This window comes from Cornus florida, unplaced genomic scaffold (genome assembly GCF_030987335.1).
Source record: "Cornus florida cultivar Cherokee Brave unplaced genomic scaffold, ASM3098733v1 CherokeeBrave_3.0.0_Hap2_Chr08, whole genome shotgun sequence".
Classification (NCBI taxonomy): Eukaryota; Viridiplantae; Streptophyta; class Magnoliopsida; order Cornales; family Cornaceae; genus Cornus; species Cornus florida.
The window spans coordinates 54,429,955-54,435,954 of NW_026775578.1; the positions used below are offsets into that span (position 1 = coordinate 54,429,955).

At 33.5% G+C, this 6,000-nt stretch overlaps 1 long non-coding RNA gene across 1 annotated transcript; it reads right to left on the minus strand.

Moving 5' to 3' along the window:
• Window positions 1–2,905: 2,905 nt before the first annotated feature.
• LOC132271759 (uncharacterized) lies at window positions 2,906–3,910 on the minus strand. Its single transcript, XR_009469823.1, has 2 exons — window positions 3,424–3,910; window positions 2,906–3,339 (listed from the first exon to the last, which is right to left on the minus strand). It is a non-coding gene; the product is annotated as an uncharacterized LOC132271759 (long non-coding RNA).
• Between the last annotated feature and the right edge of the window lie 2,090 nt (window positions 3,911–6,000).

Consider the following 6,000-nt stretch of genomic DNA (forward strand, 5'->3'; position numbering starts at 1 on the left):
AGACACCATCGTTTGTTGTTGATATTCTACCAAACGGCATCGTATATATCAAGCCTAGTTACTCATGCGCCAATGTGCTTTTCTAAGGTCTACCCCCAAGGAAAATCTAAACCCTAGCCCACCGTGCGTGTGTAGCCCAACCCACAAAAGTAATTTGAATAATAAAAAATACGTTAATCACTATAGGCCTTACTGAAATTCGTCTATCACTATAGTGAGGAAAGGACTCAATTGTTTTTTAAGCATTAAACAGATCAATGGACTAACTGAAATTTAAAGAAATGTTGTACCACATGACCATTTCACTATTTGAGTTTATAAATTTTTGAGAGAGAGTTCGCATTTTGAAATTTCAGTTTAGGCCTCTGCTAAATTGCAGGGGAGGAAAAATCTATATACTTAAATTTAAATGGTCACAAGCACTTAATATTTTTCCTTCTTTTACTCACCATCGGAATAACTTCGAAAATACTAAACCAAATCCGAAAATACGCTGCGTTAGTCCACAGGACACCTTTTAAGGCTACTCAACAAGTTCTAACTTTTCTTTTATTAGATACAAAACTGGAAAACTCTGTCATGCCAAACCAATGGTTATGTTATGACCTGTATTACTTGTCAGCATGTCGATTGCAGGTCACTAAGCTTCCTTGGTGTATGCTTCTAACTTTTAACAAATTCTATTTACCAGGAGAAAAGGAGGTGAACTCCATGGCATTATTCCAAAGCATCAAAACACTAGTGTCGTAAAGTCATGTAAGATGACAGATGAGAGAAATTTTATTCTCAGATTGATAACTACTAAGATAACCATATTCACACTAAAGCTATAAAATTGAATGATCAATGTTGCCCTTATTTAAATAACTCTGCTATCCAACCTATACTACATTAAATGAAATATGTAGTGTAAATTACGATAAACATAAAGGAAAACTAGATCAATCAATTTTTTTTCCCACAATCTCTCTCTCTCAACCCTTCAAATGCAAAGAGTTAATACAAAAACCATAAACAACATCTAGCACAATTTCTATTTCATTTCAAAACAACCAAATTTTCTCACCTTATTGTCCGCGGGGAAATCAGTCGGCCCAAATCGAAAGAACTTCCATAGCTGAGCCCCAATCAAACACAGTTGAGCTTCAATAGCTGCTTTAGACTCTGATTTGAGCTCCTATAGGTGCTTATGCTTCATAATCGACTACATGCAATGATTAATTTTAGTCCTAACAGCATAGGTATGGCAAATATTTTTTTAAGCAAGAGTTCGGTACATGCTGATAAATTAGCTCTAATACACATATATTTATATATGTATAATATGTTTATATGTAGAGAGAGAAAGAAAGTGTTGACATTGATTTTCCAGTTAAAGGGCTGGACTACGTATTTCAATGAAAATTCTGTATTCTTGCTATGAAGTGAGAGAAGAGAGAGAGAGCTAGAGAGAAGGTGACTGCAAGAGAGAAACGCGAGTAATCTATGAGAGAAGATAGAGTCAGAGAGGCATTCTCAGAGATCGATGATTGTTCTATCAATTTTTTTGGGCTTGAACAGTTTTGTGTGTAGTGCGAGAGAGAGGAGAGACGGGCATAGAGTAGGAAAGATAAGTTTCACGGAAGATTACTTCGGGTAACTGGGGGGAAATTAATAAAATAGTTTGAGCAGCGATCACAATATCTCTTAGGCAGCAGTTAAGAGAAAAAGGCTGGCATAAAGGGGCTCCTGCAGCGGTTTATTTATACCGCTGCTATACATCCACCATCATTTCCTCATTAACTTGCAGTAAGAATATATGATGAATTCAATGCTAAGATTCTTGCCTGCAAAGAGAACAATAGATAAGAGCAAAACTCAGAATTCATTATAAAGTCAGGCTCATAGTACTGACAAAAGAAAATATACATACTTGTAGGAACCACTCAATCTAGCAAACCACACATGCACATGCACGAAAAAGTTTTTGGAAAAGAGTTCGTAGCAGATCTGGGACATACAAGAGAATGAGGGACTAATTCAAAGAAAGAGAAAACATTTGTAAGAAACAAAAAAAAAAAAAATTTTGATTACTGAAGCTACAGCTTCAAAAACCACTAAACATGTGTTAAACAAGTCGTTCGGTTTTGGCTTCGGCAGCTTTCACCATTAACAGAATGATATCAGAAGTACTAAGTTGTGCACTGAAATTAGATCTAATCATCTAAACCTGTAACCTAAATCTAAAGAATATATATATAAATTTGGCAAAGCATTTTAATCTACACATGCTTTAAAGAACTACTGTGACAGATATACAAATAAAACCTACACAGGGGAATCAAAAAAATTATCTGCTGCTGATCAGTTTTAGCATCATAAGTGAAGACTACTAGTTAACCGAGTAGCTCAATAATAAGCTATTCATTCATCAGCAATAGATTTACATTAAGCCAAACTCAGATCCACTATTATGATCGAGCCCTCAAGAGTAAATCAAGACATGTCAGGGAATTTAAAATATAAAAAATTCAAACAACTACATAAGCTTCCTTCATGAATGTCATCCAATTCTTTAGTACATGAAAAGGAATCCACATTTGACTATACTTAATTATACTCTGGCAACCTCAAGAAATTGCCATACCATGTAACTAGCAAGCAAGGCTACTTGGCTGCAACCCAGCAGATCAAAGATAAGAAAAATGTGGTCTAAAGAAAAGAAAAAAAATATATATATATATATATATATATATATATATATATATATATATATATATATATATTCTAGCTCAGGAAATATTTATAATACAAATAAAGAAATGAGAAACAACCACAATAATATTTAATTAAAGGTCTTGCAAGCTTGATCTCACATTTTGATACAACAAGAGATAAAAATAGATTACTTTACCACAAAATGATAAGCGCAAAAAAAAAACTAAATTAAATTAGATTTGACCAAAAGACAATCCAAAAACAAAGTAAGTCTAATACTCATTTTCCTAAAACAGTTTGTACAATCCAAATTGAAGGTGGCATATGGTTATGTGAAGGATCAAGTATGTAATGGGTCCCAAAGCTTCCATTCTCTATGTTGAAGATACCAACGTCGCGGCACCCAGATGCGGGATAGTATACAATGATATTATAATCTTCTGTGTAGAATATTGAATTCGCCTGACATTCGGGCCATTTGGAAGCTGAAACACAAATGGAATGGTTATTTCCCCAAAACAGGATGTCTACACCCAAGTTGTTCACTTCAACCCACATAGGCCAACCCTGCTCAAATTGCTCTACGAGCAACTTGAAAACCTGAAATCTCTTTTTATCTAATGTAAGTCCAAACTTCATCTCCTACCCAAATAAATGCCAAGTTAGAACGACAACTATAGATGGCGGTAACAATATAGATTAGGATACAAAGCAGGGTCAACTAACAATGTAGCCTATGCAACTTCAACCTCAGGAGGAACTGCATCAATCTTGTATAAGATCTCTCCGTCACTATCACCGCCATTTTGACGAGGAGGTTCGAATTCTAAGTAGTCCATTATTGGAGGAAGCTCAATGGTAGCACCAGAAAACGGATTCATTAGAGTTACGCCCAAGGATTCTTCCACAGTAAACAACCAACCATGTAAGGAACCAGAAAGCCTCTTTTTATAAGGCACCCATAACTGAAAATCATATAGCTTATTACGAGTGATGCTATATAGACTACGTCTTTCATTGCTATTATCTTTCGAAGGCACCATCAAGAATGGAACTTGTCTAAAAAACTTATTTTGAATGAATTTAAGTTTGTTGTCCATTGCCACACACTGCCATGGTTTGCAAACCGCACCAAATCGAACATATTCAGAAACGAAACCAACTTGTCCAGAATCATATCCGATAAGTTCTTTGGCAGGGATGCCCAATCTGACTCATCATGTTTATCTCGCTAATAGCACTGCAATGTCAATCAAAGAATTTATATAATCACAATACATTATATCTACAATACTCAATACTCAATTCGAATGGGTTTACAATTTTAAACTAATTGATTCACAAAAAAACAAAAACATAAAACTTGCTGGATATAGTATGAATTAGTCATTGGTGCAATACTGCTTTCATCATACACTGAAGATAATAGATTTGCTACTAACAAATTCGAAAAAACTATTCTAATAAAATTAATTTTCAATATTAAAATTTAATTGAGCCACTACCCAATCCAAATCCCATAAAAACTATATATATTGTGAATATGAACAATAAAAAAAAAAAATACCTCAAGGCTGCAATATTATTTAATCTTTATATGAAAATATACTAATCAGGAATTATATGAATTATATATATATATATATATATATATATATAGTATGTATATATAAGTTCCGGAATATATATATACACACACAAGTAGATCACTCCAATCACTTGAAAAGGAGATATATTAGGGTTATACATCATATGAATATGAATACATGACCAAATAATAGTAAATTCAGCTAACAAAGTAGGTAAAAGCAGAATAAGACTATACACAAAGGTTGGAGTTTAAAATAAGGGAAAAGATCAACTCTTCTTTTCTATTTTCAACTCAAAAAACTAGAACACCTTCTGAATAGTGAGGAAAGGACTCAGTTGTTTTTTAAGCATTAAACAGATCAAAGGACTCACTGAAATGCAAAGAAATGTTGTTGTACTAAATCACCACTTCACTATTTGAGTTTATAAATTTTTGAAAGATAGTTTGCATTTTGAAATTTTAGTTTAGGCCTCTGCTAAGTTGCAGAGGAGGAGGAACCTATATAGTTAAATTTTAAATGGTCACAAGTACTTAATTTTTTTCCTTTTTTTATCTAATTTACCAATTAAGGAAAAGTTATGAAATTAACATCACCACATAAAGCTTAAATTAGTGGATTCAGTAACTGTATTAAGCATACTGCTAATGATTATTGCCATTGGTAATTAAAGGCTAAAACTCATGCCAACATGCAATTGCAGAATCCAATAAATGGAGACTTGCGTATAGTCCAACAGAGAGATCAAAACTTATTCACCCAAATATACAATAATTGTTGAATCAAGTTTACACCAAAATAAGAATCACTTAACCAACTTCATTTAAGATTTATCACTAACAATCTATGCTTTCAAAAATCAACATCAGGTAAGAACACCTACTTTGTGAAACACAGCTGATCAGATTACTTTGTTATAAACTGACTTCACAACAGTGTGTTTATGATCTGCATAATTGTGCAGAATTGTCTGCAATAAGAATCATATACAGAGGCATTTGACCAGTGCAGACAAACTTACCCTGGTAACTAAAACAGACAAAAAGAAGGGCATTACTAGACCAAATCCGAAAATAGACTGCGTTAGTCCACAGGGCACCTTTTGAGGTCACTCAACATGTTCTAATTTTTCTTCCATTAGATACAAAACCGGAAAATTCTGCCAAATATGTGCAACAAAACAAGATTTAGAAACCATGCCAAACCAATGGTTATGTTATGACCTACATTACTTGTCAGCAAATCATGTCGATTACAGGGCACTAAGCTTCCTTGGTGTATGCTTCTAACTATTATCAAATTCTATTTACCAGGAGAAAAGGAGGTGAACTCTATGTACAAGATTCTATCCTAACAAAATGTCTATTATCCTCACCATCGAAATAACTTCTGAAAGTCCTTGGCATTATTCCAAAGCATCAAAACACATGTCGTAAAGTCATGGATGATGAGATAAATTTTCTTCTGAGATTGATAAATCCTAAATGTTGCACTTGTTTATACTACATACATTAAATGAAAGATGTCTGTATGACAGTGTAAATTACAATAAACATAAAGGAAAACCAGATCAATCATTTTTTTTCCTCAATCTTTCTCTTTCAACTCCTAAAATGCAAAGAGTTCATACAAAAACCATAAACATCATCAAGCACAATTTTCATTTCATTTCAAAACAACCAAATAGAGAAATAGAAAATCATGCGCAGGAACT